General features: G+C 40.7%; 1 long non-coding RNA gene across 2 annotated transcripts; it reads left to right on the top strand.

Annotated features, from left to right (window-relative positions):
* Positions 1 to 7: 7 nt before the first annotated feature.
* Positions 8 to 11,362, top strand: LOC106030339 (uncharacterized). 2 transcript variants are annotated; one of them, XR_007165368.2, is made up of 6 exons: positions 8 to 92; positions 2,421 to 2,480; positions 3,536 to 3,683; positions 9,296 to 9,394; positions 10,492 to 10,614; positions 10,719 to 11,362. It is a non-coding gene; the product is annotated as an uncharacterized lncRNA (long non-coding RNA). The 2 variants fall into 2 exon arrangements; XR_010832861.1 differs by having other exon boundaries at positions 3,536 to 8,595.
* The last annotated feature ends 1,264 nt before the right edge of the window (positions 11,363 to 12,626 follow it).

Raw genomic sequence — 12,626 nt, 5'->3', positions numbered from 1 at the left:
TTGCCTGGCTCTATGGCACGCAGCTGTGCTGTCTGCCTACAAGGACCTGGCCTGGAGGTGCCCTGCTGCCGAGCAGACCTGTCTTTTGGAAGGTGAATACACAAGGAGCCCTCACGCTTCCATGTATTTAAAATACACTTTTTATGTTTTCATCAAAAAAAGTAATTGACTTTTCCTTGCTGAAATGAATATCCTACCTTATACTGCCAGCTTCCTAGTCCTTCCACCCCAGAAAAAAAAATGAAAATCTGACATCTTACATAGCTGATCTGCTCAAATTTAAGGTTTGTTTTAAAAGCTCATTTGAAATTAGACATTTCTTTTGGAAATATAGGGTCTCAGAAAAGGTAAGTAGCCCTTATCTCTAAATCTTCCTTTTTTATTTATTTTTTTTTTCTGAAGATCTTGACAATGTTTTCACGTTTATTGGGGGAAAGTGGGACTTTCTATATTTACTTAAAGGAACTGCAGACGAGCTCCAAACCTTCTAAAGGGACACTCTGCTACCAATAAATTTTACAGCATTTTCTTTCTTAAGGGCATTTCTTACACGTAATGTAGGAATTTAAAAGGTTATATATAGATCTGGAAGCTACACAAACAGAATTATGTTTACAACATCAATGTTCACCATATAATTTGACCTGTTCTTGCCTCTTGGCTATGCTGCTGTTACAGGCTAGTCTGACCAAATATTTTGTTTTCCCTGTTTAAAGAACATCTTAATATATTTTAGATTTGTTCATTCAATTTTTACATCAAAAATCTGATCAATAAATAGACTTGGAGGATTAAGATGTTGTTATTATTTGGAGAAAATAAGGTGGCATATTTAAATTGTTATATTCTAGGTTTATAATGTTTCCCGCAAACCTTAGACAACTAGAAAATACTTAAACCACTAGAAGTGATTTCTGTTAAATTTTATCATACTGGAGAAATTCTGGAGGAGTAGAGGAAAATTTAGTAGTTAAAAAGGTGAACAGGGCGATATACGTGAATGTAGGCTGGTGGGCTGACAATGTGGGTCTGGATGCTGGAAAGATGTGGCCAGATGCAGTCAGTGAAAGACTCTAAAGCTCCTTTAGGTGTTTGTGCAGACACAGAAAGACAAAAGCACTGCCAGCCCCAGTAATTTTAGATCACAGGCTGTTAATAGCCTGTTTGGGATGCTTCAGAGTTCCAGTGATACTGGCTTGAATTTTTTTATCCTTTCTACTCACAAGGGCAATGTTGACTTTTTGTTTTGTGAAAAACTAGCACCATTGTTACTACCTCATCGACCCTGGTCCCTACAAAATCATGAGGGTCAGTAGTACAGAAACAAACATCTTCTATCAAGCATGGACCCTCAGTTTGCAGTGTAGTGTGATTATACCATTATAATGCACATTTGTGGTAAATAAAAAAGTATACAGACCAGCATGCAGGGTTAAAAAAGCTGATGCTAAATTGTTTGGTGTTGTTCTTGGGATAGCATGTGCATGGAAAAGCAGGACTGGAGACCAAACAGAGGATCCTAAGTAAGCAAAGTATAAAGGGAGAAGATATCTCCTCTTGTAGCTTCACTGTGGATGAGGAGCAGAGAAAAAGGAGCAGGGAGTGCACAGGAATACCAGGACAGAAGAGGAGAGGCTTTCAGTCAGCCTAACCCACAGTTCAGATTACACTGGAAATAAATACCAGGATCTGACTTGTCGGCAGGGCTTTGTAGGAAACTGCTGAGGTTTGCTCAGGAGAGTCCTGCCTCACTGTAAGCTGAAGAATTATGCACGTCTGGGCTGTGAGTTATAGAAGTCCAACCCCAAAGTGCGTGGTGTGCAGCACATCCTTGCATGACAGCCTTGGTATCATTTGTTTTGCTGGGAAAATAGCATCAGGCTTACTCATTCCTATCCTACAGTGATATCCTTTTTACAAGACCTTCAAAAAAGTGAGGAAAAAAAAAAAGTGACAACAGCTCCCTGATAACTGCAGCTCCTTATCAGTGCTGTGAATGTGACCAGCCCTTGATCAAGTGCAATGCTTTAGTCCTGTTGGGGGTGGTTAGAGGTTCCCAGGGAGGCGGTCCATCCCTGCCCACAGTTATATTTAAATTCACGGCTGTAAAATATGGTAACGTCATTTAATCTTGGGCCAATGCTCCTTTATGCTTATCTATATAGCAGTAACACACCCTTCGTTTTTAAAAATAAGTCATTTAAAGAATTAACTCCAGATAATACAACATACTGTGAGGCAGCTGTGACCATCTGGGAAGCAACCAGCATGGGGGAGAACTCCTTACCCTCCTTTCTAGGGTCTCTTATGGCATTGAACCCATGGGTCTGGCTTTAGTGTGTTCTTGCGCAGCTGGCACCTGAACATTTTTTCCTAACTGTTTTTAGGATAACTCTCCTGAGTTCATCTTTTTTCACTAGGTGTGGAGGTTGGCAGCATGTTGGTTTCCTTTGCAAGAGATGGGTGAGCTATAATTTCAGGTAATCTTATAGGCCGTCATCAAGGATTTTCAGTGGCCAAACTGTACTTCATAGATGATAATTTCTCTGGCTCTCCTCATTTTTTGGTGCTAATTTATATAATTATTTCATCGTTTTAAAATTGTAGATAATCCTACAACAGGGATTTATACTTTTATACTTTATACCATTATAAATAGTAAATTAACATTGAAAATACACTTTGAAGGAACTAGCATAAGCCAGAATTGCTTTTTCTTCCCAGAAGACAGACACTCCAACAGTTCCCTTGGGAAGTTATTTAAGCCAGAAAAGATGTAAATTTGCTGACTCTTAGGTGGAATTGATCATTTATAAAGCTCATTTATTTCAGTGGCAGGGGAAGAAAGTGCTTATCAAGGGCTAAATATCTTGCAGGAGTGTTACTGAATAAATTTAATTTGTCCAAAAAGTGTATTTTATGCTGAAACTAGGTCTGATTAAGATTTTGCAGAATATCTTTCATCTGAGTACCCCAAATGCTGCTGAATTGGCACGATAACCTCACTTCCATGTTGAGCTGAGGAACTGCAAAACATCTGCTACAAAGACAGTGTGAAAATTAAAGAAGTGGGAGAAAAAGTGGTACAGTCCTGTCACTTAGGTCTGTAATCATGAGCACAAAACAAAGAGTAATGACTTGCATGGGATGTGAAGGTGGGTAGCAAAAATTAGGAAAGAAAATTTGGAAAAATGAGTCAAGGCTTCAGCAAACCTTCCAACCTGCAGGGATTTAATGCGTTTTTGTGCCAGGGCAGGTGACACTGGTTTGCAGCAGGAGGTACAGCCTGGGGGGGGGGGGGGGGGGCGGGTCATGAAGGCCTGGTTTCTGAGAGTCTGTAAAATCTGCCTAGAGAGGAATATAGTAAAAACTATTAAAAATATTGATGTCCTTCTGCTTCTTTTCCTTCCCCTTATCTTGCCTCTTTTCCTCCTTTTTGCTTAACCTCACCTCTTCTTGACCTGGAAGTGTCTGAGCAGAGTAACTTTGAGGGCAATGGCAGTTCCTCTCATCCTTGTTTTCTTTCCCACTGAAGGGTGTGTTTCAGGGAGTCTTCAGTGTTAGACCTGGCGTATCCTGGTGGCTGCGAGGCCGAGGGAGGGTGCCAGGGCCCTGAGGTGGGGTGCGAGGCATTTAACCCGCTGTACTGGTTGTTTTTTGCTTCCACTCCGAACTGCTGGAAGGTAAGTTAATGGTAAAATTCACATCACCACAGCTCTGCATGGGTGAGCTGTATTTCCACGCTCAGACAGCTCAGCCTGAGGACCGCTGTCTTACTTGAGTAAGGTAACAGACTCTGCACCTGAGATTAAGAGGTTGGGGTAATATAGAAATTTGTTTGCAAGGCACTTGGTTTTATGCTGTAGGTAAGTGGCATGCTTTTCACTTGTGGAAGTATAGTACACCCACTTTCAGCACTGGAGAATATGATTAATAAAGGAAGGATCATTCCCATTGCAGTCGCCAAACTTTTAGACATCTTCTTAGTTTCTGAATGACTGACAAGGCAGGCCTGGGTGACAAGTTACGTGTTGGTTTCAATGCACACTCCTGCAACTTAAGCTTGGTGGAAGGACGGGTGTTGACTGAAGCTCTGGAAAAACTCGGATTTGTGGGGAGATGGAGGGAAGGGTCACCTGAAAGATAACTAAGGGAAAACTTGTCTTTGTAATTGTTCCACCTCTCTTAGTATCATTTATTTTCCCATATACATACAGATTTTTTGGCAGTGCTGGATCTGAGTGAGAACCAGTTCTTAGTCTGTGCTAAAATGCAGGAAGCAAATGAAAACTATGTCCAAATTATTTTATGTCTGGGATATTGTCTAAATCTGAGTGAGATCAGAATAGAGGTCCTGATGACATATTTTGGAAGGTACATTAATAGGCATAAAAACATGTAGGTTCTTGTAACCATTTGGTTAGTATTGGGTCATCACTGGGTTCAGACTGGGCTCCACTGCTATGCTGGAAATAAGTTACATCCACAGGATGAATAACAATGATGAATGTACTTAATAAGAGACTTTCAGGTGGGTTTAAGTAGTCTTGTTTTGAGTTGTGCTTCTGTTGGTGTACAACACTGTATGCATTATCAAATTGTTAAGTTTGCTTTTCCATATAGTGTAAGAGCTGAGAATAGTTTCAGACTTGTGGCTTATGTACGTGAAGTTTCAGTTTGCAAAAGCTGCTTCTAGTCTTCAACTGGAACCTATGAAGAAGTTCAAAGGGCTGCATGTTGCAGATTCTTTGTACTGGGACTTGACGTGAAGCTAACTCTGTGGGGTCACAAACAAAAATTGAATTCCACACAGGACCAAAACACTAGAAAAGTTTTGAGTTGTTGCAGTTCTCTAAACAAATATTTCAAGGAGTCCTTGTTATTGCATATATTGAATGCAACATGAAGGGGCCATCTGAGTGCTGTTACCATTTTATGGACTCTTAATGTACTAGGTGAATATTCCTGCTTTGTATGGAATTGCTTGTGGTGCGTTATATCCCTCTGTAAATGAGACTGTAGTGTGGTGTAATACTCATGGCCTTCTTTGGGGACACCACTAGAAATGCTTACTGTAAGCTCTCTGATTTCTTCATCACAGCCCAAGTGTTATGGGTGGCAAAACTTTTGTCCTTCGTGTAGGCGAGCTGGTATGCTGATAACTTCTGGCTCTCAAAACCAGACTCAAAACTCCCATTGCAGAGTAGAAGCCCCCAGACTGTAGAGTGGGGACAGGAGTCAAGACTAGTAATGCTGAAATTCAGCAGCGGATCCAAGGAATTTAAACTGGAATTCGCAAGGTCAGAAAAGTTGAAGCTCCCTGAGGACATGCCTTGGAAACATCAGTTAACCCACAGTATTGTGAAAAATATTGCAAGTAAAGGCTGGTGCATTCTACCGCTAATTGTGTACTGTGTTTTGGAGGTCTTGAGGACTTTGTTTGATTAGACCTGGATTCCAGGATAACCTAAGCAGTACATTAACTGTTAAGAGAAATGTAGTTCTGCAATGAGAATTGGATTGATAGTGATTTGAATGCAACTGTTACGTTTCTTGGCACGGGCTTGGGAATATTGTGTGAAAGCTCAAGTCACTTCTGTAATATCCACATAAGCAACTTTGTGATATTAAGAAATTATGCTTTTCTAGATCTTCTGTTGTTTTAGTCTGAAAATACTATTCCTTATAAGCCTTTCTTACACTAGAGGTTGCTAATATACATTTCTGTTCTGCAGAATTTTGACATCTTCAATAAAACTGAGGTTGGTAGGCTTAAAGGCATCTAGTAAATAAAAAACCTGAAGGGGTGGGGGGGAACATTAAGTAGAAAGAATAGAAAAAATATGTTTCAAAACAGTGAGATATCAACTCTTAGTTGGACTTTCAGTTTGAGGTTTATATCTGAATTTGTGCATGCTAAGACTATTTTGGAGTATGGCTGCAAAGCTAGCATATCTATGAAAACTGGTCTGTAAATCTTTCTGTCCTGAGTATATCTAGACCTTGATGTTTCAGACCTAATTCTTGTGCTGGTTTGCTCAGAACAAACTCCTTCTCCCCTCAGGAAAAGAAGTTTGAAGGTTACAAAAGAAATTAGGTTAGGATAAGTATATTGCGGAGTTACATCAGCCCAAAAGGTGACTTGTAAAGGCTAAGAAAAAACATGTTAGAGAAGAGGAAAATAATCAAAATTGAGAATCAAACTGCTGATAAGTGAAACTTAAGGATGAGCTTTTAAATAGCAGTGGTGAACCTTCCGTTTTGTGGGTCTCTCTCCTAGGATGCAGGAAAGACCAAGAGACCTGTCCAGAACCAAGCTAACAGTGGCTTGTGCAGTTCAGGTTCATACTTGACTTCTCTTGAACAGTGTCAAGAAGTCCGACTGCCAACTGGTATTTTAGATTGCAGCTGGCCAAAGATGGCTTGCCTTCAAATACGGGTTTAGTTCTGGGGCAAGTATCCCATCACCCTGGTGGATTATTTTCCTTTTTTTTTTTTTTTTTTTTGAGAACTTTATTCTAGTTTATATCATGTAGGAACAAAGATCTAGCTTAGGAAATGGTTGGAGGAAAACACCAGCAATCACTTGCATGTGAAAGGTTGGCTGTAGTCATTATGCCAACCAAGAAAGGGATGGGCACGGTCTGTAGCACTCCATTTAAGTTTCCAGGAGACGTAAAAAGAGTCAGAAGAGGTGTGGAGTTGCAAAGTTACGTGTCAGTTTGGTAGCAGCTCCTGTGAAGGAGCCAGCATCTCTGTTCCTGTTCACTGTTTCATTCATTTGACTCTGCTGCTATTTGGAAAAGTAATTTTTACGTTTGGACTAGCACTTGACATAGCAGTGGTGGGACTGGGGTCTTGGTCTGATCGGGCTTGAATTATCCCGGGATAGATCCAGACATTGAAAATCATTTCAGTTTTCCTTTAAAAGAGGTCACATTTTATCTCTTTAAAATACTAGGGAATGAGCAAGGATTTACAGGATCTGTCTGTGCTTCCTCGAAAGCGCCCTTTTAACCGCACCGGGATTTTGGTTAAAAGACAGCAGAGGGAGCTCGTGAAACGCGGTTTTAGTTATTTTCTGCCGTGAAACGCCGAATTTCTTCGCTTGTTGGGGGTAGGGGAGGGTCCTGAAACTGTTTTCCAGGCAGGCAGTGCGCTGCCACCGGGGGCTGGGAGCTGAGGATGATATTGAGAGGATGCCAAGTGAGATCTGTTACAGGGAAAAAGCTTCAGGCACCTGAGGGAGTTGACTTTGGGTTATGGTTAGTTTTCGGTTTTAATGCATGAATTATATATATGGAGCATGGAGTGACCTCAGTTTCTTCGCTGTGCAGGCTGCAGCCCTGGATTAAACAGAAAGAGCTTTTAAATAGACTTTCGGAGTGGCTTTCTGTATTTTATCGTCTCAGCAAAAATTTCATTCTATTTTCAAGTAATCACAAATTGTGACAACACTGCTGTATACAGAGGTGTGACCGCATAGTGGATTTCTCGTAATTGTCACCAGATCTTAAATGTGACAAATTTAGAAAGTGTGGGAGAGGTGAGTGGACGATTAGCAAAAGCCACACTGGTAAAATAACCCAGCTATTGGTATGTACCATGATGCGACTGTTATATACACACAAGCAGATACTGAGTGAAAAGTTTTTATTTCTTATTGAATTAAATCTTATATGTTTTTCTTTGTTTTAGGGATTTTTCTTTAAGATTTTGTGCTTAATGTGTCAGCATGTTGGTTGTTGATGAGGAAAGGTACCACAAATACTAAAAAAAAAAAAAAAAAGAATGGTCCTGCTACAGCAAACCAGCATTGTTTTAAATATTATGTAGTATGACATAATACTACATAATATTTTATTTTCCATATATATTTTAAGCATCTAAAAGATGTGCTCTAAGAGATGCTGATTGCCTTATTTCGATGCATGGTCTGCCAGTCTGCTTGGGACAGTATAATGTCACAGGATTAGCACATTACTAGTGCTACAGAAGCAAAAATAATACTGACACAAAATGGTATTGCAGACAGTAGGACATAACAGAACCTTGCTTAAACATGTGCTGCACTGTTTTCTCAATGTCTGTTGTGCTGTTGAACAGATTAGAAAGGTGAAGAGATTTCTCTGTAACTTGGTTCTTCCTACTGAGACACATTTCATATTCAGCGTGTCAATTTCTGACATGACTTAACTGTTGATGGGAATGACCTTCGATTTGCTGTCAGTGACATATTGAACCTTGGTCAATATTCACTTCTAGAGACGTGGCCGAGTGGTGCCTGTTTAATTCCTCATTTCCCTTCCGTAGTAGCAATGTCATAATAACCAATACACTGCTGAAACTGCAGTGTATTTTTTTTCTCCCCAGGTAATTGAATTCACATGGATTTTGGCCTCATGTCCTATAGGAAACCACAAGTACAAGGTGCTGAAAAATCCCCTGTAAAGCTATGGAATGGAAGTGGTCCCTTGCAGAATAGATCTTTTGCTGAAATGCTTTGTCCTGGAAAGCGTATTACAAACATTCGCCGATAACTATGTGCAGATGACACCTGAAAACAAAACCCTCCCAGAAAAACAGCCAAACGAGGTGACTTTCTCCTTTCAAAGGGGGCTACAGTCCTGTTGTGTACACGTGGCTGATGCAAAGTAGTATTTCTTGCAGACCATGGAAATGTATCAAAACCCGTAACTAGCCTCTTAATAATTATTAAGTGCTTCAGTCTGAATACAGTCTGTCCAAAGTACTTCATCAGTAAAATATGAGGTTTGTATAACGTACACCCCTCATTAATTGTTCATACAACCAAGTGCTGTTGAATTAAAAAGTAATTCACAAAACCCTGACAGAAAGATGGTATGATAATAAAAGAGCTTTTAATAGCAGAAATAAGTAGGGATGTGTGTATAGAAGGGCTCAGTCATGCCAGAAAGCTGCAATGTCTCTGGCAGGCCTCATATAACTCTGAAATAGATGAGGCATTTTCTACTGCTTTTAGACTTAGCCTCGAGGTATATTACCCTCTTTGATGGTCCAGAAATATCTTCTGCCACAGCCTTTGTGTGTCTCTGGTTTCTGAGTGAGTTGTTTGGGGTTTGGTTTTTTGTTATTGGTAGAAGGTGACTGCAGTGATGGTGTGAGCAAGGAGGCGATGGCAGCAGCACATATCCTGACCACAATCTGGCTGCTTAGTAAAGCAGCCTCTAGCACCTGTCATTTGCACTCTGCCTTCTTGTCACCTAGTGACTTTTACTTTTTTTTTTTCCCATTTCTTTTCAATTTTATCCAGTTTCCTTATGGTCCAGGTCCTATATTGCTGGTACACCTGCCAGCGACAGCCTCACCTGTAACTTGTTTTCCTTCTGGAACAGCAGGTCCTAAAGCTGTGGTAAGTCTTTTTCTGCCTTCCCTTAACCATGGCAGTACATGAACAAACTGCAGGAATTGTGTCACTGGGGCTGACTTGAGACTTGTCCACTCGTGGCTGACCCTGAGCAGAAACACAGAATTATATGGATTCCGGATGTTTTGTTCCTCTCTACTGAGTTTCATCCTGTCACTTGTGGCTGGAAATTAGAGGTCCAGCAGCACAAACACCCAAGTATTGATGTCTGGTTTGTATGCTGAAATCTGACATAAGATTTGGTAGGAAGATGCAGTGCTGCCCTACAGCTTATCTCAGGCCCGTGTTGCTCAGTACACACACAAGAGAGTATCCTTGCATCTCCTGAGCTTTGCTTGGTGTAGAAAACAAGTGGACAGGTCTTCCTTGCTTCGTGCAGCTTTACAGTGAGCTAGGTTTACCCTGAAGTTGTAAAGAGATCGTCCGATTTGTTCCTGATGCTTTGATTTTGTGGCCTAAGGTAGAGTGAAGTAGCTGAGTGAAGTAGCTGAGCTACTGAGCTGAGGAGGTGTTTTACAGGCAGCAAAAGTCCTCTGGGAGCTGGCTAAGCAAATTCAGGATTACAGCACAGCTGCCAGGATCTGACGTGTTTCTATACATTAGAAAACTGTAAGTTCCCAAGACTTCCAAGATCTTTAGTATCAATCAAAGGTAGAAGAGAACCTATCAAAACCTTTCATTTTTTCTCATTTTTAAATAAGAAACAAGCAGATAGATATTCAGTCACTTCCTGTTGAAAGAAAAGAGCTCAACCCAAACCCTCACGTTTAATCCTGTCAATATTGTCTTCCCCATCAAGCATAAAAGCATTGCAAACTCTCTCTTCGGGGAATGAGGAAGCAAGAAATAATGTAGAAGTATATTGTGCTATTTCTTGAGCAAACTGGATGTGAAAGGCAGAATTAATGACAAACCATAAACTTTCCATGGAAAAAAGACTTTGAGACAAGTAAATTGAATTACTTCAGCATTTGTTGCAGCAACTGCACAAACAGCTGTATTTTTATACTAAACTAGCTTTTTTTCTTATGCCAGCTGTTTTACGTGAGCATTAGTGCCAGCACAAATCTTTCTGTCTTCAGGCTGCTGCAAGTCACGGATACAGCCTGTAGGACCAGAGGTCAATAAGGGTCTAACGTCTATTAAATCTAAAGAAGAGGAGAGAAGAGAGCTAAGATAAATATATATGGTGACTAGCTGAAAAGGTGAGACTGTGCTCCATTTTTGCCATATATTTTGTGCTTCATTTTTGTCTGTGATTTTTTTAAACTATTAGTTATTTTTCATCCTTTCTTTTTCTGATAAACAGAGAACACTACTCTCAAGTATGTCCACCACGTGTCCTCTAATGGAAATAAAACTGGTCAGCCCATTCTTCTTAAGCTTTTTGATGCACTATTTTAGGACCTAGCAGAGATTGGAGTGCATTTCCTCTTCTCAAGACTATACAACTCCAGTTTGAGTTGGGCAGTAGAAAATCCACCACCACCACCTCCCTTCTTTGCATGAAGTGAAAAACCCCAAATCATTTTCCCAAATATTGCCAAACCTGGAGTTACTGGAAGCAGCTGAGTGGTTGGACAAGCTGGAGCTGGATTTACAAGCAGAGTACAAGTGAGCTTATTGGCACAGAACTCCCTACTCTGTGGAGCATTCGTATGAATGTCTGCTGCAGTCCTTGACATCAGTCTTTCATGTTGAGGTACTTGCAGTTAAGTGGCTCATTAATGGTGCATCTTTTGCATCATCAGATTCCCTCAGGAGTTGTCTCAAATTTCCCCTGATCTTTGTTGGCTTATGTACAGCAATATTCTTCTAAGTCCTTGGCATCTGTCCCCTGTATGTAATTATGTAGAAATTAATCTCAGTGTATCTGAATAGCTCATTTTCTAAGATGAACGTAAAGTCTGCTTGCGTTATTATTAATGAAGCACCTAGATTTATCAAATGACTTTGCAAGAAATGGACAGATAAATTTCAATGTGTAAATAATACACTGATATTTTAGCTGTCTGGTCTACAATCAGATGTTGGAATGCAAAGGCTTTCTTTTTCTTCTGTGAAGACAGCAAACGTTACATGTTTTCCACTATGTAAATGACCTTAGTTAACATTGATCAAAATTGCTCATCAGCTGTAAAACACACTTCTAGATGTACATCTCCAGGGCAGCCCAAAGCCAAATGTGCGACAGGCTTCTAGCAGATATCTCATGGAAACCTGTTCCACCAGCATGTGTCTTTGTTGGAGCTGAACTCTGGTCCGTGTTCTCTTCCTGCGATTCAGGGTGTGATATGTGTGGGCTGGTGCTAGGAACCATGACGCCTTCACGCTAGAGGGAAAACAGGAACAGGAAGGCAATGCAAATATGCAACCCAAACAGATGCAGGGCTTTTCCCCACAGATCCTTGCACTTTGAGGGTTTCTTGAAAAGCTGCAACAAGTTTGTGTAAATGAAACATCCAGTCAAATCCACATGAAGGTTTCCCCAGAGCCAGATTTTTCCCTGTGGGCTATACTGTCATCTCCCACTTGAGGAAATGTGCATTTCTAGTGGTATATGATGTTACTAAGGTAAAAACTGGAGCCGTACTAAAATGATAGACTATCTTCTCTATAGAGAGCAGAACAGAAAGTGGATCAGAGAACGTGCTAGAAATCAGCAGTATGACTGCTTCACAAGCAGCTAGTTTTGCAGTTGAGGCAGAAAATACAGAATCCATAAAGTGCATATATAAGAATGCACACTTCCTGCAGGTTCTGTTGATAACTTTCTGATCACTGTCTTCTTGTTATTTTCCATGCAGCAGAGAGTTAGCCATGTTAACAGAATGTGAGCTGGATGGCTTTAAAAGCTGTCTCCCCATTAGAATAACAGGGTTCACCTGAACACAGTCTGCCACATTTTTGGAAAGGAGGGGCAGCCAGCAGCAGAGTAACAACAGCCTGAGTGTTAAGGTATGGAATCTGGATACTTCAAACCCATGGGGCCAAATGTGCTATCTCTGGGTGTGCTGAAAGAGTAGGCTGATGTGACTGCAAGGCAGCTGTCTGCAGTCTATGAAAAGCAATGTTGATTGGGAGAAATTGTTTACAACTGGGAAAAAAAAAAAGCTAAGGTTACATCAATGTTTAAGAAAGGAAAGAACAGTGACCTGGGGAGCTACAGGTTGCTCAGCTTCATCCCAGTCCCAAGGAAAGCCATGGGCTCATCCTC

The sequence above is a fragment of the Anser cygnoides genome, chromosome 7 (assembly GCF_040182565.1).
Source record: "Anser cygnoides isolate HZ-2024a breed goose chromosome 7, Taihu_goose_T2T_genome, whole genome shotgun sequence".
Classification (NCBI taxonomy): domain Eukaryota; kingdom Metazoa; phylum Chordata; class Aves; order Anseriformes; family Anatidae; genus Anser; species Anser cygnoides.
The sequence above is the reverse complement of the archived record's forward strand: the minus strand, read 5'-3'. Positions and strand labels throughout refer to the sequence as shown.